General features: G+C 42.1%; 1 protein-coding gene across 1 annotated transcript in view; it reads left to right on the plus strand.

Moving 5' to 3' along the window:
• Positions 1–5,006: 5,006 nt before the first annotated feature.
• foxn3 (forkhead box N3) overlaps positions 5,007–24,517 on the plus strand; it is a 144,942-nt gene continuing 125,431 nt past the window's right edge. The window contains exon 1 of the mRNA XM_036593765.1: positions 5,007–5,227. The gene's annotated coding sequence lies outside the window, so the exon portion shown is untranslated. The remainder of the gene's footprint in view (positions 5,228–24,517) is intronic.

The raw sequence follows: 24,517 nt of genomic DNA on the forward strand, positions 1-24,517 counted from the left end.
GTATCGTGTTGTGACGCTTGTATACCGATATGCGTCATATGGCGATGCATGTATAGTGATGCATATCAAATCAGGATTTTTGTACAGTGATACATCACAATGTGATGCTTGTATAGTCATAAATATTGCATCATTAGGCTTATATAGTGGTACGTATTGTATCATAAGTGTGTGTACAGTGACAAGTATTGTATTATAAGGCTTGTACAGTGACACATTTTGTATTGTCTTGTCTAACGATGTGTATCATATTGTCATTTTTGTACAGTGTTGCATATCACATTGATACGCATTGATACGTGACAAGTATTGCATCATAAACCTGTACAGTGATACGTTTTGCATTGTGATTCTTGTACATTGATGAGTGTTGCATAGAGATACGTAGTGTATCTTAAGCGTGTACATAGTGACGCTTGTATAGTGATACATATTGTATTGTACGCTTATATAATTACACATATCATGTTGTGATGCTTGTATACCGATAGAAATCATATTGTCATGCTTGTATAACGAAACATATTATATCGTATTGCTTGTGTACTGATACATGTTGTATCATGATGGTTGTACAGTGATATGTATTATATCATGATACTTGTGTACTGATATGTGTCATATTGTGATGCTTGTATAGTAACACGTCTCATCAAAATGCTTGTACAGTGATATGTGTTGTATCGTGATGCTTGTATACTGCCAAGTATCATATCAATTATGTGTATAGTTACACATACTGTATCACAGTAGCTGTATTGTGATATGTATCATATTGTCATATCATATAGTTGCTGCCAATACCCGGTCCTAGGCCCGAGTGTGTATGGAGGAGAGAAGCGGTTTGGTAGTATTGCGCCCTGCTGTGGGGGTGGACTGAGCCCCAGGCAGATCGTATGGCCACAGGCTGTTCTATGCACCGCCTGACAGATTTAAGCAGCCCAAATTTTCCCCCATTTCACTGCCTGCTACTTTCTGTTGCATGTGGTATTTATAGACTCGCCTGCAGTGGCTGCGCACGCCGTAATGGCTTTATCGCTAATAATTATCCGGTGCCTCTGCTTCTAGTAACAAACCCTTTGATTGGCCGAAAGATTTGAATTCCAACAATGTAGTGTTTTGAAAAGGCATTTAAAGCCCCAATTAAGAATCACTGCAGCTTGCGGGTCAGTTTTTAGTACTTCAAAAACAAAGACTTTCAAACAATAAATAATAACAGGACTCCTGCTAAAACATACAATGTGCACATTAAGCACACTGTCTGTGAGTAAACTCGGAACAGATCCCAGAGGAGGTGCAGTACAAATTTAGCTTCTAAATGTGAAGTGTCTTTAATGTTAGTTGATGTTGAAAAATGTTCTTGTATTTGTTCCTGTATTTCATTATCAAGAACATGGTCTAACTCAGTGATCAATTATTCAATTCTTATTCAACAATCTAAATCAGGAAATATTCTAATAGGGGTTTATGGTCTTCTGCTTATATACTGATTATTGTTCTCTCACTTTAAACCATGACAGAGAATAGTTAAGTGAATATCAGATTAAATGCCTTTTGGTGTTGCAGGCTACTTAGAAAGACAACAATGAAAGAAGGTTCTGGTTTCACCACTTTGTATTGGCCACAGAACTCTGTGGTAAAGTGGTAAAACTGTCTTTATGATTGTTTTGTGTTCTTCAGTACTATATCACAGGAATGGTGGTCATAAGCCCACATAAATCCCTCATCTGTTTGCTCAGAATGTTATCTGCAGAGAGCAACTCCATGCCATGTAGAAGCACTTTGTAGTTCTACAATTACAGACTGTAGTCCATCTGTTTCTCTGCATAATTTGTTTGATTTGTTTGCCCCCTTTTGCTTTGTACTTTGCACTGTTGAGTTTATATATATATATATATATATATATATATATATGATGTAAATGTTTTATTCCAAGTGGTTTTAGAGCATTAGATTGGTCCATTCATCATTAACTTTTCTCACAATATAAAGGACAGCTGCCATGTTCATATGATGTAGAAAAATAAAAATTGACAAAAATGCACGTACATGTTTTTCTTTGGACACCAGTGATACATCTGGGCTAGTCCACTAATATATTACCTTGTAACTACCATGTTACACTGGGGCATTATAAACTCTAATATTAGCTTTTATGCCTGCTATGTTACTATGCTACTATTACATTATCAACCACGGCAATTAGATGGGCTTCTCCCACCCCAACTCAACCCTTGTACAGCACTTCCACTGTCCACTATGCAATTTACACTGTGCCTGTTTAAAGAACATCTCAAAATGTGAAAACACAGACTACAGATAATTTACAGTTACTTATATTTTTACATTACACTGTGTGCCTGTCATTGACTGCAATAAAACTTTTTCACAGGACCTCATCTCATCTCATCTCATCTCATCTCATCTCATCTCATCTCATCTCATCTCATCCCATCCCATCCCATCTCAGGTGTTTCTTATGATGAGCACACAGAAAAGCACAGGCAAGTTTGCACAAAAAATTCTTCAAGTCTTTTCTGGTATCTGATACATTCTGAACAACAGTGGTCTGTTATTAAGTGAGTAATACTACTTTATTCAGCCTCGCTTTAAGTTGAAATCTTTGCTGAACTGAATGAGTCACTGTAACTTCAACATACAAAGCAAGAAATGAGTTATTTGAACAAAGGACACTCAAAGGATGGTAAATGAACTTTATCCTCTTGAACGCATTCCAAAACAGATTTTATATCTTCTTGCTACTTTTTTGACGAGAGCAGCACAGCGTCTGGAGCCACGCAAGGAGACGTCAAACCTCAGATCTGAGCTTAGCTTAGTGCTAGCCAAAAATTACATATGTTTGGCACTTGGACCCCAGTGGAAATGTTATTTTAAACAGAGCTAGCATGCTTATGTTTGATTAATATGATGGAGTCGCACAAGCTAACCACCACTAAAACACTGATAACTGAACTAGCTAGAAAGTCGGTTGAAATATACTCACTGTCTCTCCTCAGCCTCGAGAACAACTGTTTAATATTCAGGGAGAACAGAGCTGACTGCTACAGGTTTCTTTTTGTTGTTCTCTTCAGTCCACGCCTACAGCTGCTCCACGGACTGCTATGTGAAATTTAGTGGTTCGTAACTTGAAAAATGTAGTGATTCGTTACTGCAGAGACACAAAATAACATAAATAATAACTTTTTGCTATTTTGCCCCCAAAATTACCTATTTTGCAGTGATGTGAGCTTAAGGGTACAATAGAATTTTTTTGGATCCTTCATCCAGCCCCTTCCCTCTCCTTGGCTATGCCCTGATATTGTATTGCAATTTGTTGCATTGTATCATATATTATCGTGTTAGCTTCTGGATAATGCATTAGCTCAGGGTTAACATATTAGCTTGTGGCCATTGGGTTAGGACAAGGCACTACAAAGCAGCTTTTGCTTAGTGTTTCTGTGCTGCTAATTCAGCAAAACTTAACTCTGCCATTCTAAAGGCTCAGATATTGTATTTTTTACATTGTTTAAAGTTTCATAAACTGAAAATAGAAACATTAACATTTTAACATATGGTACATCTTCAGGCACTCTTTACTTTTGCAGGATTGAGGATTGAGAAATATACACCACTGTACTGCACAAGGGTATGGATTTGGTCAATCATTACACCTTATTTTATGTATGTATATATAGAGAAGTTACGCAAAAGTGGGGCAAAACACTTTGAAAAAGTAATGCTGGCTTAATACTGAATACACCATGCATATTCCATTATAACATAAAAAATGATTAATTCAGAACACATTTAGAATACATATTGATAAGGCAACATGGGAAAAAACTTTTTTTTAGTTAATTCACACTTTGTAACTGCTACTACAGCAGTTTTCTTCATGTAAGTCTTTTGTTAATGCATTCTGTGAAAAATTTGCTTATTGCTTAAGTGAAGTTCCAAAAATTCTCATTTTTTTCCTCTCTCATCGATTGCGTCAGTCAACTGCTGCTCACACAATCCCCAGAACAACACTGATGCTAAACTTATCACTCACAAACATGTCCACCTCTGAAGAGACTGTTAGTTTGATCATCTCTCAGATGAACTCAGTAATGCTGATATTAACTGACTCATCACAATTGATTTATCAGTCTACTCAGGTTTTAGTCAGAACTTCAGTGTTTGTAAAGAAGCCGTTAATCAAGGTGCTCTTTAGAGTTCATCTAACAGGGTATTTACTACATGCCGTGCACTGATATTAACACAGTTTAATTTTTTATTCAAAAAGTAACTTGTTTGTTTAGTAAGTATTATAAGAGTATTCCTCCAGCACCCCACCGCGACCCAGAAGGATAAGCGGTTTAGATGATGTATGTATGTATGTATGTATAAGAGTATTCGCCTAAAATGCCTTTACTTACATCACTGCTGTTGGAACAAAACCTGGAATCTCCAAAATGGTAACCTTACAGGAGAAGGAAAAAAAACCTGCTTTACTTTTAATGTAAGTCAATGGAACCTGACTTATTTAATTTTGGCCCATTTCTTTCGGTCCATTCATCATGAAATTTGCATACAATATAAAAGGCAACAGGCATTTTCAAATTATGTCAAAAAACTGACATCAAAAACATAATACACAAGGTTTTGTTCCAACATATATATATATATATATATATATATATATATATATATATATATATATATATATATATGTACAGTATAATTATTAGAATGATTATTTTTCTATTTTCTTTGCTTCTTTGCTAGTCAATCAGTTGACAGTATGCCACGAAATTAAGAATCAAAATTCTGAGCTCTCATTTGTTCCTGCCAGCTTCTAGCAAAGCAGCTTCTTGACGCAGGAATTATTAGTCCCGTGTATCTGAGTGGAGCTGCGGGTCACGCTGGGAACAATGACATTCTTTCAGTCAAACCGCGGGGCAGTAGGACCCGGGGAGAGCTTCTGCCTTCATCTCCAAGCTTGCTTAGTTCCACAGCTCAGAGAGAGAGGCGAACAGAGTGCAGAGAGAGAGAGACGGGGAAAAGAGTGAGAGAGTGAGAGAGAGAGCGAGCGAACGCTGAAGTGAATGTTCAAGCCCACCGTGGTCTCTGCTAGAATCCTGTCTGCGAGTGGAATGGAGGGATTAACCAGTAGGATTTAAACATTTGGAGCTGGAGCTGAAGCTCATGAGGACGCAGCCAATCAGGAGAAGATCGGGATTAAAAGGTTGTGTGTTATTGTTAATTCTTGCTGTAATCTGAGGGCTTTTCCTCTGTATGGAGAGAGTGCAGTGTGTCCGTGTTTGTGTTAGTTTGCGAGAGTGTTACGTGTGGGACATGTGCCCACTCCACAGGGTGAAATATTGTGACAGCCGCGAGGGACAGGGGGCACGCTCCTGTCGCTCGTGCCGCTCCTGTCACTGTGGAGCGGTCCAGGGGAAATCTAGCCGCTGCGTTTGTAAACAGCGCTCGGCTCTGAGCTCCTGACTGCCTGTGTATGCGAAGAACTGCTCAGTCCTCGTCCGCCAGAGTCTTCCCCCTCCTTTTTCCTCTTTTTTTTCCTCTCTCTTTTCCAACGGCAAGATATTTTACCCTTTGTGTCCCTCCCTCTCGGGGTCATGCACTCTTTTCTGCTGGTTAGTGTTTGGATTTGGTCTGCTCAAGGTCAGCAGCTGCAGAACTTTGCTCTGAGTATTGTCAACAAATGCAGTGTCGTGTTCAATAAAGAGGCTCTGGGGTGAAGTTTCATTATGAATCCAGGTCCAGCACCACAGTCTCAGCCAGTGACCCAAGGGGAAACTATACAGAGTGGGCATGTTTGCATGTGCGCACACTTTTTGCTAAATATTCCTGCTCAAAGTCGCCCCCCCCCCACTCCCCCACTTAGTTCTCATTACCACTGTCTCGTTTTCCTCCTGAAGTGCAGGCAGGGCTCGTTCCTTCTCTAGTTAGAGCGCTTCGCTGCTGCTGCTGACTCGGCTGAGTTTGCGTAAAGCTTCTCTCTGGTTGTGGTCAGACGGCGCTCGCGCTCATTCAGGAGTTCCACTTTCCTCTCTCTCTCTCTCTCTCTCTCTGCGCGCCTTCAGGACTCTCTTGCTGAAAAGCTGCCTCTGTTGTTTGCCTGCGTTCCCTCTATTCTCTCTGCTCTGCTAATCCCAGGCTTTCTCTGTCACTTGTTAGCATTCAGCAGCATTAAGCGCGGCGCTCAGCTCTAAGCCTGCCAGTGTCTGCCTCTTAACTCGAGTGCAGGAATGTGTGAATACATGGCAAGAGCCGTCAGGGCTTTAGTGCCGTCAGGGCTGGACTCTGCTCCTCTCCTCTTTGCTCAGTTCTCCCTCTGTCTCTCTTTCTGTCTCCCTTTCTTCTCTTTCTGTCTCTCTCTTCTTTGCTTCCTTATGCTCTCTCTCTCTCTCTCTCTCTCTCTCTCTCTCTCTCTCTCTCTCTCTCTCTCTCTCTCTGGTCTCTTCTTTTTCTTTCCTATGCTATTTCCTCTCCTTCTCCTCCCAGTGCTCTCCCTCTCTCTTATCTGTCTCTCTCTTTCTCCATCTCTCTCTATCTTCTCTTTCACATGCCTCTCACTTCCCTTTTCTCCCTCTCTTTGCTTTCTCTCTTCATCCTCTTCCCTATGCTCTCTCTTCCCTCCATCTCTTTCCTTTGCTCTCTCTCCCTCATCTGCCTCACTCTCTCTCTGTCTGTCTCTCTCTCTCTCTCTCTCTCTCTCTCTCTATCTCCTCTTTCACATTCTGCATCTCTCTTCCCTTTCTCCCTCTTTCTCTCTCTGTCCTTCCCTTTGCCTTCTTTCTACATTCTCTTTCCTGTGCTCTTTCTCTTCCTTCTCTTTCCTATGCTCTCTCTCTTCCCTCTCTCTCCCTCATCTGCTTATCTCTGTCTTTTTCTCCATCTCCTCTTTCACATTCTTTCATTTTCTCTCTATCTCTTTGCTTTCTCTTTACATTCTCTTTCCTGTGCTCTTCCTCTTCCCTCCCTTTCTTTCCTTTGCTCTCTCTTCCTCACCTGTCTTTCTCTCTTTCTCCATATCTCTGTCTTCTCTTTCACATTCTGCCCCTTTCTTCCCTTTCTTTCCTATACTCTGTCTTCTCCCAGTGCTCTCTCTTTCATGTCTGTCTCTTTGTCTTTTTCTCCATCTCTATCTTCTCTTTCTCCCTCTTTCTCACTCTCTTTGCTTTCATTTCTTCATTCTAGTTGCCATGCTCTTTCTCTTCCTTCTCTTTCCTTTGCTCTCTCTTTCTTTTGCTCCCTATCTCTCCCTCTGTCACTCTCACACTCTGCTTCTCTTTCCTATTCTCTCTCTCTCTCTCTTTCCAATGATCCCTCTCATTCCTTTCTCTCTGCCTGTCTGACTCTCTTGCTGTGTCTGTCTGTCTGTGACTCTTTAAACCACTATACTGGCTGTTTTCTTGGAATATGAGATGCTGAGTTTGTATTTTCCAAGACTTTCCATTATGTTGAAAAAAAAAAGTGTCCCTCTGGAAAAAGTGAGTCTGTCTTCACTGCATGGATGATCTTTTTGCTATAAATAGGCCCATAAAAGTGCTCTCCACTAATTCAGGACTTTTATTCTGTTCGGAAAGTTCCTTTACGGACAGCTCTGGCGTTCTGCTACAGTGAGGAGACGTCTGCTCTGTCTGCCTGTTTATTTTGCCTGGGCAGAGGCGGCGTTGCTCTCTTTTGTGTTTGTGCCGTTTGGGAGAAGTCTGCATTTTTCTCCTCCCCAGCAGTAAGTTTTTTCCTGACCCTCTGTTTCTATGGCCCCCTCATGTGGCCGCTCCTCTGCTGCCTATAGCAGAGCTCTCCCCGCCTATGAGGAACACAGCCTCCGATTGGCTGATTCTGCAGAAGCACAGGAAGTTCAGGGTTTCTAATAACCACCCAGAGACACAGTTACCATAGAGACAAAGATAAGCCCCTCTTACTAAAAAAAAAAAAGCGGCTGCATGTCATCACAGCAGCCTGCAGAAAGCGCCTGCTCCCTCTCTCCCTCTCTCTCTCTCTCTCTCTCTCTCTCTCTCTCTCTCTCTCCCTCTCTCTCCCTCTCTCTCCCTCTCTCTCTCCTGCCAGTTCTCCCATTAGCAGCTGCTCAAACAGCACAGCTCCAGCCTCGCGAAGGTCAATGTCAGGTTCTCTCTTCTTCTTTCCTGCTGCTCAAATGTCCTCGGCGCTTAACGTGAGTTTGTACCGCCTTTGCAAACTTTCCTCTCCTCTTGTGTGTGTGTTTTAATTGCTGGAGTAATGGGGGCGGCCTTGTGTCCAGATAGTCAGGCATAGTTAGTGGAGTCGTTAGTAGTGAGTGGTGGAGTTGGAAGCTTTGACCATGACTTAAGGCAGTGACTCGAGCCAAAACACTGTGCATTTGTGTGCCATGTTTGTGTGCTGAGGTTATGTTAGCATTGTCCAGCGCTCAGGTCAGAGTTATTTCTGTGCGCTTAGGTAATAGGATGCTGTGCGTAATGCTGATACCAGTGACTGCACGTTAATTGATTTCAGGAGTATTGTGCAAGCTTTCAAAAAGCCCTGCCTCCTCCAACCAAGAGCGTTTGAAGGTCTCCTGCTCACAACCAGTCAGTCCGCTGCAAAGCATGGACGGCGAAGTCCTCATCCTCGCCCTCTACTTCCCCCCATCACTCTCGTTTTTGAGTGCATGTCTGGGTCAGAGTTGCCCTGAGCCTCTCAGGACAGCGTGGGCTGAAGTTGTATGGATGGAGCAGAGGCAGCCTGCTGCTGAAAGGACTTCCTGTTGACAGGAGCGGTGTGTTATCTGAGGAAGGGCCTGTTGGTAGGAAATGTGTCAGCTGCTTGTTTTCTTTAAACTGGGAGGACGTGTGGTGAATCGCTTCTTTCGTCTTCTGGGGAAGGAGGAGGGTAGTGGAGTGGGAGAGAAATCAGAAGCATAGTCTTTTTTATTCACCTCTTAGGCCCACGGGATGCATGAGTAATATTTGATGTGGGCAGACGTAAACATACATATACATGCATGTTATTTGTTATATATAAATATATCGCTGCTGTCGGAACAAAACCTCCAAAATGGTAACTTTACAGGAAAAGGAAAAAACATACTTTACTTTTAATGTAAGTCAATGGAACCAGACTTTTTTCCAAGTCATTTTCAAATTATGTCAAAAACAAGGGTTTCTAGCAGCAGCAGCGATTTATCTATACACATATATATATATATATATATATATATATATATATATATATATATATATATATATATATATATATATATATATACACACACACACACAGTTTCTAGTTATTTGCTCAGTTTAACTTTGGGGGGAGAAAACATAAAATATAAAATGTTCCATAACTTTTGCACAGCCAATATTTTATGTGTATGTTTTTCCCCCAGTATGTTCAATTCCACAAATCAACAATAAATGAGCATTAAAATGTGCTGAAGCATGTTCTCTGTAAAGGACTTACAAAATCAAAAAACATTTAATAACAAATACTTATAATCATTATAATTACTTGTGATATTTTACTTACGTTGAGCCAGTGTATACATTTAAGTCAGGTACATTTGCGCTGTTTTTTCAGTGTACATACAAAATAAAGCAATAAGCCCAGAGAGGCTGTGCTTTACAGTGATTTTACAGTGATGTTGAGTGGCTTATTGCTTTTATAAAATGCCGACAACGTACAGTATAATGAGTTACACAAATGTTCAAGAAATTATTTCGTGTATAAATAATAATGATTAAAATAAACTATTCTTCCTGCAGTTAATGTAATTCATTTAGAGTAAGCTATGGTGTCAAGCAGCACTAAGTCAAGCATCATTGTATATTGCAACAATTTTTTTGTCATATAATATTGAAAATATCATGATACAGCAGTATTTAATGCAGCAACCTACACCTTATAAGTTGTGTATTCTAATTAAATTATGGCAGATCTGCCAAAATCACAAACATTTGAAACTTGTATGAAATTCAGTTAATATGTTTTTGACTTTGTGTGCTGCAGTTTTACAGTTAATCCTTCAGTAAATGCCACAATAGAAAACCTAACACTGAACATTAACAGAGAAATCTGTTAGCCTGTTAGCTATTTAGAATCGATCAGCTTTTAGTTCTAATTCCAGCTGTTAAGAAAATAAACAAAAGTAAGTTTTTAGGTGGGCATGTTTAGTACTGCTTCAGTCCATTTACTTTATATTCATGCTGATACGTGGTCCCAGCAGTACACTCAGCAGTCCATGCAAGGAATGTAACGGCGTGTGAATGCAGAATTCGGTTGTTGTAAGACATTCATAAGTGTGCACATATCAGGTGTTTTACAGTGGCTTTATACATGGCTCACATTTTAAGACTGGAACTGCCAGTCCTGTTATAAGATGGTGTCATACACAGTTCCATGTACGTTACGGCTCTTGCTTTTTTGGAAAATTCTATATGTGCTGCCATGACAGTTTCTCCTCAGTCGGTGCTCTACTGTTTATCATCACGGCTGGTGGAGCTGCTTCATCTCCAAACCCTCAGCAAGGTCCACCGCAGACCATAAACTCCTCAGCCGCCTCTTTCAAATGCAAATATTATACAAATTCCCGTGCAGAAAGTGTCCGTTATGTTTTTTGATACGGTTGTCAGTGCCGTCTGATCTGCTCTGAGTGCGTGGTCTGAGCGTGTCCGTTTATTATCGCAGCGTGGCGGGACCCTTTCAGGGCTTGAATGCACCTTCAGACTCTGCTGCTCAGCCTTTTGACATGTTTGCATTTTGGGAGAAGTTTCCCAGTGCACAGGCAGGGGTTTGGGCCCGGTGCGTGCAGGAGTGCAGTGCATTATGTAGGCAGGCGGAGGCCACTGGTCGAGTCCGTCACAGTTGAGAGGCAAAAACAGATGCGCAGGAGGTCAAAGCGCTTTTTATTTTGGGGCAGTGGAGTGTGGGCTCCGCTGCGTTCTTCTTTGTCTGTCTGGGATCATGTAGCAACAGTCTCCGGCTTGTCAAGCGACCCGGGTTGCGCCGCCCCCTCTTCGAAAAAATTAAACAGCAAAGCAAATCAGGGGGGAGAGTGCGACGAGGCAGAAAAACGTGTCAAAACATCAGAATGAAAACACCTGATGGGGAACGACAGTGAATATGCATGATGAGGAGGAAGGCTTCTGAGTTGCAGCCACAGCAGAGAACAGCGAAGCAAGATGCTTCAAATATTCCCATTAGATGTCATTTACACTCCTCCCATTAGTTGTCATTTGCACTCATCCCATTAGAGTTATCCACTGAATCTCCGACTTGCTTTTTGGATGTGATCTGTCGCCAGACTCTGTCACCTCTGTGGCAAAGGTCTCGCTGTGTCCTCAGATCACACGTGTTATGTAGATGACGGAAGGCATGGCATCTCGTCTTCCATCAAAACGAGGCCGCTCGTGGGCCCTCCTCCCCTCTCCCTCACCCCTCACCCAGCGCTATCTCTCTCTTCCCCTTGTGACCTTCAAGGTATTTTCTTTCTGTCCTAGTGATTAAGTGTCTAGAATGTGTATGATGATGGAGCCTGCCTAATGAATGATAGAACCTCGACTGCTTTACCTTCGGGAGACCCATTAAGGGCCTAGCAGTTCTAGGTCTCAAAGCCACCACCCGACACAAAGCCATGCCATAAGCCCTCCTCTCTTGTCTCTCTGTAATCCACACTTAACTTTATTCAGCTGAATTTAAGCAGCTCTGCCTTGATTCTTCACTTCTTTCTTACCTCTATTTCTTGCATGCCTTCTTGATCTTGACTTTCTGAAGTACTCTTTCTTTCACTGCCTGCTTACCAGCTCCCTGGCAGCACTAGGGGAAGCTCCAGCAGCAAACTTTATGAAGACCAGTGGTCACCAACCATCCTCCTTATGGAGATCTATCTACATGCAGAGATTCAGTCAGGATTTAACATACCTGATGCATTTGATGAGGGTCTTCTGAAGAGATTAATTGCTTTCACATCAGAAGATATACACATTACGTGTCACACATTCTTGCACACAGAAATGTATATACTGCGAAATGTCTTTTTGCCTGTGTACCTTATATGTTTATGCTTGGTGTTAATGTGATTTGTAGGGCTGGTTTCCAGGCATTTGGGAATCAAGAGTTGACTTCAAAGCTATGGAATTGATTTCACAAATTTGAAGTTTTTAAGAACTTCAAATTTGCTCTTAAACGCAAGCACAAAGTGTGGGGTATTCTGCTGTTACTGTCTAGATCTCATGTGTCAAACACAAGGCCATGGGGCAAGTCAGGCCCGTGGCGCAATCCTATCCAGCCCTCGAAATTATTTTCATTTTCTATTAATATTAGCCCGGTTCACCATAAGCAGCACTACAATCCCCAGCATGCACTTCAATGTAATGTGCACTCAGACCCCAACAACAGTCTATGGGACAGCAGTTACACCACGAAAAGAAAAGATGCCAGGCCCCTAGTTCAGGCAGGTAGACATGCTTCCAGGGGACATTTAAAAAGGTTTAGTAGGTATCTGTAGCTAACGTAGTCTATTGTTTTACATAAAACAATTTGTTTTTATTTAAAATGATTTTTGAGTGGTTTAAGTATTCAGTGCCTATTTTGCTGTTGCAGCTTTGGCATATTTTGAATGAACAATGGCCAGTTCAGGTCATAGCAAAATGTTAATTAAAAATGAAATAAAAACACAGCTGGCCCACAGATTTGTTGAGATTTTTTAGTATGGTTGAGTTTAGTGGTTGAGTTTCGCACCTCTGGTCTGGGTCATTTGTTGAAAAATCTGTGTAGTGGCTATATTTTGCTTTTGCTGAAGTTTAAAACAAAGTAAAATGTAAAATTTTTAATTAAAAAGTGGCTAACAATCAGCTTCGGGTGTGTACAGTGCCCGAAGTTGATTGCACATTACATTGAAGTGCATGCTGGGGATTGTAGTGCTGCTTATGGTGAATGGGCTAATATTAATAGAAAATTAAAATAATTTCGAGGGCTGGATAGGATTGCGCCACGGGCCTGACTTGTCCCACGGGCCTTGTGTTTGACACATGAGATCTAGACAGTAACAACAGAATGCCCCACACTTTGTGCTTGCGTTTAAGAGCAAATTTGAAGTTCTTAAAAACTTGAAATTTGTGAAGCTGACGGAGGAAGATCGGGTACAGTTAGGCTAGCCCCTTATTGTCACCTCACTTAATTTAGCTAGAGTTCTCCAAACTGCCTTGCTGAGACCTAATAAATCATATAATCGCCAGCAAATAGCTGACATCTTGAAGAACATCCTGAGGAACTACTGAAGAGGTAGCACATGAGGTTATGTCAAGATCTCTTGTTATTTATACCATGAATCATAATAGTGCATTATGCACTTAATAATATACATCTTGCATTGCAGGATCTCCTACCCTGTGTTCTGATTTTTGGAATCGAGAAAATTATGTCTAATTGGCTTTTGGATTCGACTCAATCAAATTCCCACTCAAAATCAGACACCAGTTGACACCAGGATTCCTGGAATCGAACAGTCCTAGTGGTTTTGTTCTGTGGCCGGTTGCACCAGCTGTGCGTAAGTTCAAGCGTAGGCTAGTTGTAACGTGTTTACTAAGTTCAGGTTTCTGCATTACTAAATCAGAAGGAGTTGCACCACAAACTGCACACCTGAGCAGGTGTAAGTTTTGGGGAAACCATCAGAAACCATGTAAAAAGCACAAAAAAGACGAAAAAAAGGATTTTTTGTTAACTAAGCTGAAAACTCTAAACGCTAAACACTGTGATTTTACCTACAGCTTTAATCGTCGGCCTGGTTTAAACTCCGAGCATGAAGCTAAACACCCACAGCTCCAGCTCAGAGAGACTCAGCAGCCCAAACGGCTGAACTGAGGCTGCTGTTATGTCGGTTATCCAGAAACCTTCGTTTATAAAGCTGCATATTTGGTTTTCTCAGGGAAATATTAAAGAATAAACAGACAGCAGCTGTAGATCATTGGTTTTATTCAGTTTAACTTGTACACATCGTTCTCTTCCATGCTGGATATTTTTCCATGGAGAAGTCAAAGCCAACTGCCGCTGCGTTTCCATGGCAGCAGGTTTACTGATTGGTTCTGAACATGTTATCGTCATGTTAAAGCGATGTACGCATTAGTTAGTTGTTACTAGTTGAGACACACTTATGTATTTGTGGTGCAGCCAAATGTAGTAAAAGCATAGCTGGAAACTAACTAGTGTAACTGAGGACTCAGTATAGTATAAATCTACTCAAACTTGGTGCAAACCCATCCTGGTATGCTTCCCCTGCACCTTGCATATTTGTACTGGCTTCCAGCCTCCTTCTGGAGATCTACTGTCTTCCAGAGTTTAGTTTCAACCTGCCTGTAACATGCTGCTCTGATCCATCTGATCCAATCAGGGACTTCTGAAGAAGTTAATTAACTGGAGCAGGTGTGGCAGATTGTGGCTGGAACTAGACTCCACAGGAAAGTAGATCTCCATGACCACAGTGACCACACTTGTGGCTCCAGCAGAGAAAAAATGAAAAATGAGTTGCTGCAGATCTGACTAGCGTCTCATGTTTTTCTTATAGGAGCGCAAACCCTTTAGTAGCACAACCGATGATAGAATAATCAGTGCAGTGTTTGCTCTCCTGACCCACGCGTGGAGGTCAAGGGGTTCTGTTTGCTGCAAGAATGCAGGTCAGAATAGCTGAGAAGCTTTGATGCAGCCCATTGCAGCTGTGGCTCTGAGGAACAGAGTGGACCAAATCCCTCTCAAAGACGTCAATGGGTTTCAAGTTCAAGTGAGAGGAAGAGTGAGATAGTGTTGAGGCAGCTGTACATTCTGTGTACTTGAGTGTGGAGAGATGGGCTTTGGTGCGGAGAGATTTGGCGGATCAGTGTTGTTATTGGGTCTTCATTGTTCACTCGGATCATATTGTCCTCCGTTCTACATCAAGGACGTTCGCAGTTCTGGCAGTGCAGCCACTGGACACTGTCTATTCCTGCCACCACCAGGGGACTTCCACACAAGGACACATGCTCGCGCACACATGATGACACAATGCACTCACTTCAGGACATACAGGGAGAAGAGATTTGCCTTCCGAGAGTGCTTGAACTGAAAAGACTTGTCAACAGTTCATTCCGTTGCATGCGAATTGACTGTAGCTGGTAGAGGATGTTTATTAACGGCACCGTTCTGCCTTTTACGCTGAGTTTCATCCAGACCTGCAGGATCTCCTGCTTGTCTGAGGGAGCTCCCGCTGGAGAAGGTGTCCTGATTGTTTGAGAAACCTGACAAGTAGAAAGCAGCTCCGAATTCAGCGCAAGCCATATCTCGTTCGGGAAGCTCGGGAGAATCGAGTCATTTCCATTTCCTCTCCCGGCCCATCATCAGTGTCATATTTCATTGATATTGCTTTCATTTTTGTTCTGTCAGTGCGGAGACAGCCCCACTGTCGAGTGGATAAACAACTATATTTTACAGGTCTCTCCCGGCGCAGGGCCACTCTCCTGTGTAAATGGCTCTTTGCTCCACTCCCAGCACTGCGCCCTGCATCCCACACACATCTCTCTCTCTCTCTCTCTCTCTCTCTCTCCCTCTGTCTCTATCTCTTGTTTACTCTCTCTTGCTTGCTCTTTTCCTCTCTTCCTCTTCTCTATTTTTGCTCTCTCTCTTTCTCTCTTTTGCTCTTTCCCTGTCTCGCTCTCTCTCTCTCTCTCTTTCTCCCTTTCTCTTTTTTGCTCTCTCCCTCTTTCATTCTTTATTTAGTTCTCCTCTGCTTGCTCTCTTTTACTTTCTGTCTCTCTCATTTTCCCTATCTTGCTTGCTCTTTTATGCTTTCTCTCTGTCTCTCTTTCTCTCTCTCTCTTATTTGCTCTCTCATGCTTGCTCTCTTTTCCTCTATCCCTTTCTCTTTTTTGCTCTCTCCCTCTTTCTTTCTTTTTTAGTTCTCATTTGCTTGCTCTCTTTTTTCCTTTTTCTCTCTGTCTCTCTCGTTTTCCCTATCTTGCTTGCTCTTTTATGCTTTCTCTCTCTCTATCTCTCTTTCTGTATCTCTCTCTCTCTCTTTCTTGCATGCTCTTTTCCTCGTTCTCTTTTCTCTTTTTGGCTCTCTCTCCCTCTTTCTTTAATTCGCTCTCTTTTGCTCTTTCTGTCTCTCTCGTTTTCCCTATCTGTTTTCTCCTTTATCCTTTCTCTCTTCTCTCTCTTCTCTTTGCCTCTCTGCCTCTATCTTTCTTTTTTGTCTCGTTTGCTCTCTCTCTTTCTCCCTATATCGCCCTCTCTTCTGTGTCTGTTCTCTCTCTCCCTCTCTTGTTCTCTCTTGCTTGCCCTCCTTTACTCTTTCTCTCCTTCACCAACTTTTCTCTTTGGTCTTCTCTCTTTTCTTTTCTCTCCATCTTCATCTCTTTTCTCTGTCTCTCTCCATCTTCCTTTCCTTTCTCTCTCTCCCTCTTATCTCTCTGTCCTCTGTCTCTCTTTCTCGCTGGCTCTATTGTGCTCTCTCTTTCTGACCCTCTCCTCTCTGTCTTTCTCTTCTCTCTTTTCCTGTCACTCTCATTTCTTTCTCTTGCTTGCTCTCTCTTTTCTTTCTGTCCCCATGTCTTCTCTCTCCCTCATTGTCTCTCTCTTCCCCCTCTCTCCTTCACTGTACTCCCTTCCTCCCTTGTTCTGTTTCTTGCTTGCTTTCTTTTGCTCTTTCTCTCCTTCACTAATCTCTTCACCAGTTTTTGCTGGTTCTCTTTTTCTCTCTATCTCCCTTTTCTCTCTCTTTCTCTTTTTCTCTCTTTCCATCTCCTCCTCTTCTCTCTGTGCCTCTCTTTCTTTCTCGCTTGCTGTCTCTCTTCCTATATCTCTCTCATTTCTCTTGCTCATTTTCCCTCTCTCCTCATTCTCTATGTCTTTCGCTTGCTCTCTTACTTGCTTGCTCTATTGTGCTCTCTCTTTCTGCCCCTCTCTCTTTCTCCTCTCTCCTTTCCTGTCATTCTCATTTCTCTCTCTTGCTTGCTCTCTCTTCTCTCTCTCTCTCTCTCCTCTGTCTCCTCTCTCTTTTTCTCTCTGTTTTACTCTCTTCTCTCTCTTCCCCTCTCTCCTTCACTGTACTGCCCTCCCTTGTTGGCTTTCTTGCTTGCTCTCTTTTGCTCTTCACCAACCTCTTCACCAATTTTTGCTCTTTTTTTCTTTTTTATCTCCCTCTCTTCTCTTTCTTTCAGTTTTTCTTTCTGTCTAACTCCCCTTCTTCTCTCTGTGCCACTCTCTCCCTTTTTGTCTCGCTCTGTCTCTCTTACTCACTCTCTTTTTCACTCTCTCCTCATCCTCTCTGTCTCTCCCTCGCTCTCCCTCTTTCTTCCTTGCTCTATTGTGCTCTCTCTTTCTGCCCCCCCCCGAGCAATACCCACACACACACACCCCATCCCTGAGCCTCCACATGAGCCGAGGGGAGCGCACACTTTCAGGGGCTGACTGACATTTCTCAGTGTCAAAACATGTTGGGAGCGTTGTTCACATCCAGGACTGATGCCGCGTTGATTTACTGCTCAAGGACTTTGCTTAGAAAAGTTATGTTTTATCACATTCAACACTGAATTTTTTGTCAGCCTTCTTTATTTATTTAGAAAGTGGAAATTCTTGCTGGTGGCTTCCTCAAAGCTGCGCTACATTTTCAGCTTTTAATGTGCAAATCAGCCTGTGTGCACCGCCGCTGCTCCCCACACACACACACACGCACTGCGCCTGCCTGCTCACAAAGCTCAGTCTAGCTCTCTCCACCCTTGCTCTCCTCAGCCCTCCAACACTCCTCTTTCTTTTATCTTTACTTACGGAGTGCCCTCAGCCCTCTTGACCTGTATTCTCTCTGAATGGCTGTTCATTTAGCCTGGCTGTTCATTTAGCCCGGCGCTGGGACGGCGCTGCTGTGTCCGCTGCCTTCTGAATGAGCTCATCAGATGGAGAGGGACTGAAGCTGGTGAGTCACTCGGTGCGGTGTCGAGGCCACGCAGTCGTGCGGCTTATTAAAGAGCCGGCCATGGAGGCCTCCACTGATGAGCCTAACCCCACAAATTAGCCCTCTTTTGTGCCAGCAGACCCACGTAATGTTTCTGTGAATGGAACGAGACGGGAGATGGGGATTATAGCATGGAATAGACGAGGAGAGCTTAGAGAAGTGGTCACATGCAGGTTGCTCAGCCATTACTTCAGATTATCGGAATTAGAATCAGAATCACTTTATTGGCTAACTTGCAGATTTGTCCTAGTGATTATGGTGCTTACAAAAAACACATAGTAAACAAATAATATGAATGTTTGGGCTACCAAGGTTGCTATGCTAATAATACATTATTAACACATTAATAACACATTAATAAGTGCACCACTATGTTTTAAACACCTCTAATGCTGTTCTGACCCCACATTTTGTCTAGGGTGCTGTGGGATCAGTATCATTTGGCATTAGAAGTCTGAACTGCTGTTGATGGGCTAAAAGCTGGAGGAACAGGCCATTAGAGCTTTTGAAGCCATTTTGTTAAAACCACAATAAAACTGGTGATCTGTGATTCTGAGTACCACACTGGAAAAGTCCAACTGTGGATGGTACCAAAGAAAACCTAACCACACTTGCCTACTCTGAAACAAAAAGTACTTAGCTAATCTAAAAAAGGAAACAAAAGCTAACTACTCTACACTTCCCTAGCCAGGGATCAAAAGTACATGGGGCGGTGACCTCTGACCTAGGGAACTAGGCAGAGTGGACTTCTACGTGGTGCGAATGTATACACGTGCCCCTCTTGCCTGTTTGATACCCCAGGTAGTACAAATAATCAGTCTATTGTAAAACTAAGTTAAAAGCGTGCAGGTAAAATACCAACTAAAGCGCTTCCCCTAACCCAGGAGTCGGCAACCTAAATGTTAAGAAGAGCCATTTTGTCCTTTCAACAAAAATCAAACCACCTTGAGAGCCACAACATTGTATGTCCATTTTGCCATCTTGACTGTAAGTATGTCTCAGTATGTGCCAATGTACTAGAACAGGCTAAAGAATGTGATATAAACAAAAACGCAGACTTACTTTGCTCTGCTTTAAGCTTCTCTCGCATCTCCGGCAGGAAACTTTTCCACGTAAGTAGAATAGTTGCTTGAAAAATGTCTCTCCGTGTTTGACTTTGTACAAGGCTAAAGTTGCTTCTCATTCGCCAGCTTTTTGTTAAAAATTTTCTCATTCCACCTTAAATGGTGCCTGAGGTGCCAGAATGTAACTACTGCATCATTTAAGGTGGAACTGGAAAGTTCGACCAAGAAGCTGGCAGTTTCTCATTGCCGATTAAACATATCAGGAAACCAGCTGGAGTGATTATAAATGCAAATAAGTCCATTCATCTCCAAATTATCATGTTCGTCTTAAATTTTCTCTTTGTCTTTTCGTTAGCTACTAGCTAGGCGAGATTGTTGTCTGTGTTGGATGGTGACCAGCAGTCTGTGTGCCAACCTTCAGGGTTAAAGGGTGAATTAGCGGTTATACATTCAGCGTTAAAGGCTGTTTATTGTTAAAACCGTTAGAACTACTAGCAGAGCTTTATTTTGCATTTTCCTGTTTTGACCTTTTGAACCAGCCATAATGCCTGCTGAAGCCCAGCTGCTTGTGCACTGTATGTTGCTACAGTAAAAACTATTTGTAACTCCTTTTCCAATACAGCTTTTAAATGACTTTAAGCAAAACCTTGAACACCTACGACTGACTGATAGGCTACCGAAAGTTCTGTATTCTTAAGTTTTAAAATTATAGGTACCACTCATTACTAGACCCAAGTTAAAACAAACATAAATGCCATGACCGGGGGGCTAGCTTTGGCTCAGCAGCTCTCAGATGCTCTCGCCATGAGCCACGTTCTTCTCTATAACTTTGCACACCAATGTGTGATTTCCTGCATCACACTTTCTCGCAGAGAACATGACGAAATAGTTGTCTGTCACATCACTTATAGATGCTATAGACGTCTCTCGAAATATGGTCTCGAACACAACTATTTGTAGCTGCACACTTCATTTTGTAGTAGGCCTATGAAGTGGAATCAGTTGCCTGTTGTGTCCTCATGCATACCATTCAAAAACATTCCTCAACTTGGATGATAAACGTACATATTTATGTAGGAACTATAATGTATTGGAAATAAAATACAATTTTAAAATGAATTTCATTTCACAAATATCATTGGTTGAACAAATGTTCATTTCATTTAACAGTTAATCGTTTAAATCCCAAGTTCTTACCACATGGAAGTATTTGTCAGAGCATAATCTCCAAAATAGGGTCTGAGGAGCCTGCAATTGTCTTCCACACATACTTTTCTGTCCTGGACTTATGAAGGTGGTCTTTTCAGATCTTTAAAAGACTCTCTGCAATTTTGGCCTGAACAGATGCAGGACCAAACCTGACAAACGTAAGAAGAAAAAGCTGGCTTTAGAAAGTCAGCAGTCCAAAAAGTGGAACGTGGAATGGTAGTGCCTTTGTGGACTGGTAGTAGCAGAGCGGCTGCTCTTCTGGCTGAGCAAACCGTGCGGAGAGGAAGCTGATGATTGACACACAGCACCCGGGTCTCTCCTCTGAGGTTAACACATGAGACCACACCGGGGCGGAGTGGTGGAGAGTGCGTGTGCATGTGTAAGACTTGAGTGATGTAAAAGAGCATGTGGAAATTGCTTAGTTGTCAGCTCTCTTGGTTTGCTGCTCCTTTTTTTTTTCCTTTCCCTCCGCCTGCTCCTTTTCAGAATATCTGTGCATCAGCACCTTCCTGAAGGTGGAGGATCTAATCAGGGCCGTATCAGCCCTCACTGCGGCGGCAGGCTTCATTTCACCCGCACCTGTCAAGTGGTCTTTATCAGAGGACAGAGTGACTTTGAAATCCTACTAACGACCCTAGTTATTCCTAGACAGTTTTCTCTTCAAACTGATGGAGCTTCACTGCAAATAAGGAGAGCCTGACAGGAGCATCAGGGAAAGAGTGAATGTTTTACTCCTGTCATCAGTAATTGCTGATTTGGTCGGTATTGAGGTTATATCTGTGTGTGCAGGGGCTGTCACCTGGACTCCATGTCAGTGTACACCAGTATTTCTTCAGCCTGATGATTAAAAGAATGACTGCTAATACATAAGGTCCCTGCAGCTATTATAGAAACTGTATCGCCCCCTGTACTTCCTGTAGTGTATTGCAATTTGTCGCAATAACAATATGTATCATATAATAAACAATATAGAGCATAATGTAGTGCTAGCCTAATCTATGTATGCATAACTAAGACCATCCCATCCCTGAATTATGCATTTATGCACAAAGCCACTAAAAACAATGCTGTGAATGGACTTTGTATGGACCACCGTGTGCACTAATAGATAAATAAGAGCCTGGTTTTGTTTAAACTGAAGGGCTGACTATTTGCTCATTGACTAGGATACAATGTAGCAGGCTAAACAGGCTAAAAGATGGCTAATAGGTTAAACCACTCCTCCTTTAATGTTCAGTATGAGGCTTTGAAATGAAGTATTTCCTGGTTGATTCATCGTAACACTACAGTATAAAAAGTAAGTTATGTGTTATTGAATATCATACATGCTTCAAATGCTCATGTCTTTGGTTAGATCTGCCTTAAGTTGCATTAAACCCAGTGTAGGAAAACAAATGTATGTATGGCACCCATCAGCTTGATGTTAACACAACACAGGGAATTGCATAGAGGTGCTAGTTGAATTTAGTTGTAGTGGTATTTTGGTGAGTGAAACTACTTATAATGCTAAGGTTTCTGTATTATATACTGCTATATTATGACATTTTCGTTATTCTATGACACGAGCTTATGAAATGACTGCTATATACAATGATAGGTGACAAAATTCTTGTTCTTCAGCAGTCCCTAGTTAGCATACAATAGCATACTCTGAACTACATTTCATTGTTAATTATTTATTAAAATGTATGCATTTTGTCATATTTTATGTTGTCTGCTTTGCGTCATGCCTAAGAACACCCCTTACTCCTCACAGATAAGCCACAGCCTCTTGTGGCTTATTGCTTCATTACTTCTCAGCGCATAACTTTTTTGTTTTTTCTATAATTGACTTTGTTGATTAAAAGCTGTAGCCTTAGTCACAGCAACAGTCTTCTATGGCAAGCTGTCAGAATGGCAGGGTGCATCGTGAGTAATACAGAGCACATTTTTTGAGTAAACAGTTGGCTAACCATTGCTGCCACAGTGCTAACCACAGTCTTGCATGGCGCTGGTGAAACTGCAGCATCACAAAAAAGACTGTTGTTATTAAGATTGCAAATAACTTGTTTCTCCCAAAATGGCTCTGCAAGCCTGGTCAGTAAAGTCGGTCATCAGGTAAAGCTGAGCTAGGCGTATTGTACAGCGCTCCTGAAGACGTGGAGTTATGCCGCTCCCCATGTTACCATGGCGTTATCAACAAGAGCAAACTTTGGGACTTGTGGCAGTCAGCCTACCCCAGTGTTTGCCGAAGATAAGTGAAAAGGGCCATAGGAGTGGAGAAATCTGAGTGGATGGCTGCGCTGCACAGAGCGAGTAATAGAGAGGAGACAGACCTCTGGCCAGCCACGCACTGTTTGGAATGTGGAATTGTTCCCACTCTCCAAACACACGTCTCTGCCAGGCCCCGACGTGAAAGCGCTCCCTTGTGCTTTGTATTATTTTAACTCAATTATCAGAAGAAAACTGCTCCGCCGCAGCCAGTGGGCCGCTTTGTCCCCTCCGCCGCTCATATTTTTCCAGGCCCGAAACAAATTCAATTGGAAATGTAATTTTGTTTGCGAGGGAACTGATTAGTGGAGCAGCGTTTCACTGGGGACAGTTTACGGCGCGGTAATGGAATGACACGAATAAATTGTCATCTGACACAAAGATTAAGTACAGCGGAGAGCAGTAAACATCAGTGTCATTTCAGCTCCATGAACGGTCAGCTGTCACCTCTAGCCTTTGCTGTGGACCCAGACCGTGGGCTGTTAGCTCTGTAGCAAAGGCTGTTAGAGGAGACAGTATGTTTTTACCTCAAGGTTACAGAGGACAGTTAGCGCTGTGTCCTAAGCCAAGGATATGTGCTGCTGCAGCATTCATTGGACATTGGGAGTGATGAGTTAGAGAGATGTGCAGGTTTTTTTGATTATGCCTTTGTGAAATTAGCTGCAGTTCTAATTGACCGTGTCAGCGGTGAGTTGCTGTGATAATGCATCCTGCTGACTCCAGCGTCCAGAGTACATGCATTCTCTATCTCTGGGTGATGCTATAAAAATCTTAACAAGACATAAGGGGGGGAGCAGGCCACAAACTAACGTGGGGTATGGAAAGGCAGCATGGATATTTTATTTAGTTAAACAGATTCAAGTAGGACTTGCTTTTGTTCATCTTCTTGTCCCACATCAACAACATCTGGGAAATTTGACTGTAATCAGACATTGTGTCAGTTAAGGGCAAGCTTGAGTCGAGTCAGTTAAGGGCGAGTTCGAGCCAAGTCAGTTAAGGGATAGTTGTTCTTGTCCCATAGCAACAGCATCTGTGAATTTTGACTGTATTCAGACATCATGTCAGTTAAGGGCAAGCTTGAGTCGAGTCAGTTAAGGGCGAGTTCGAGCCAAGTCAGTTAAAGGATGGCTTGACTCAAGTCAGTTAAGGGCAAGCTTGAGTCGAGTCAGTTAAGGGATAGTTGTTCTTGTCCCATAGCAACAGCATCTGTGAATTTTGACTGTATTCAGACATCATGTCAGTTAAGGGCAAGCTTGAGTCGAGTCAGTTAAGGGCGAGTTCGAGCCAAGTCAGTTAAAGGATGGCTTGACTCAAGTCAGTTAAGGGCAAGCTTGAGTCGAGTCAGTTAAGGGATAGTTGATCTTGTCCCATAGCAACAACAAATCTGTGAATTTTGGCTGTAATCAGACATGTATTTCTCAGAATTCACCCTGAAGACCATAAAAGTAAGGTTTTTCATCAGGTGTTTCTCAATTACTGAGTTGTGTGTATCAAAGAATTTCCACTTATTTTAATCTCCCTCTTTGTGGCTGTAATATAGCACTGCTTTAAATCATGTACATAATTCACAGTGAGAATTATTAATTAACGTGCAGCCTCCACACGGAGGGGTTAGTTTTAACACAGTACTGTAACTAAGGCTCCCAATGAGAGAAGCCTTTATCAGCCCCATATAATTTTAAAACAGTTCATTTTTTGGACGTTTTCATGCACAGATTCATCAAACATGACATAGATGTCACGTAAATAAATATATTTTAATTATATTGTACTTATATTTGCTCTTCTACTTTGTGGTTAGGTTGGAAAGCTTGCCTCAGTCAAACAGTGCTGATTTGAATTGAATGATTTGTGCTTTGCATAAATTTACCAAACATATTTATCAGTGGTTATAGTTTTCCCTGCCATCTGCTACAATTAGCCTTGCCTATGGAGTAAGTTGTAATGCTTGGACTCTTATTGCTTTCGGCTGAATTGTTTGTAGATGGTAGGTGTAGAAATCAAACTTCATGTTTTCGCTTGTAGCAGA

Source organism: Colossoma macropomum, unplaced genomic scaffold (assembly GCF_904425465.1).
Source record: "Colossoma macropomum unplaced genomic scaffold, Colossoma_macropomum, whole genome shotgun sequence".
Classification (NCBI taxonomy): Eukaryota; Metazoa; Chordata; class Actinopteri; order Characiformes; family Serrasalmidae; genus Colossoma; species Colossoma macropomum.